Here is a 579-nt window from a genome sequence, read left to right on the forward strand (position 1 = left end):
CAAACACAGCCGGGGTGAGATCGCGACATTTTGAATTCAGGGTGTCGTCGCATCGAGCCGCTGCTGAAGTGTCCTTGAGCAAGACACTGACCCCATGTTGAACTCTGGGGTGGAAGCAGGGTGGGAGGTGTGTGTCAAGGGAGGAGGAGGGGGGCGGAGGGGTCTTCTGTCCTGCGGAGATGATCATATTATCATCAGGAGGGCGCATCCGAGACTCTTTCTGATTTTTTTTCCACCGGCGTATCTGATGGATTAGGCAGCAGAATGATTCAATAAAGCGGAGACTATAGGCTGCCCGCGACGCTAATTCAATTAGCTTCATGTATAACTCAGTTAATGAGCTGCTTAACGGCGAGACGTTAATTACAGATTCTATATGGGTCCCGCTTCTTTGCTTTCCTCGCACATCCTGGAATTGGGATGAATCACATATTCGCACATTTAATTCAGCCAATCTGCTGCTTTGGTTATTTATTTATTTATTTATTTATTTATTAATCGCTTTGTCTTAAAAATACTTGTGAGATTCAATAAAAGATCTGCAGGCACAGGGAGGCAGAAGAAAATGAGGGGGGGGGG

The sequence above is a fragment of the Haplochromis burtoni genome, unplaced genomic scaffold (assembly GCF_018398535.1).
Source record: "Haplochromis burtoni strain Fernald_Lab_line unplaced genomic scaffold, NCSU_Asbu1 Contig_1, whole genome shotgun sequence".
Classification (NCBI taxonomy): Eukaryota; Metazoa; Chordata; class Actinopteri; order Cichliformes; family Cichlidae; genus Haplochromis; species Haplochromis burtoni.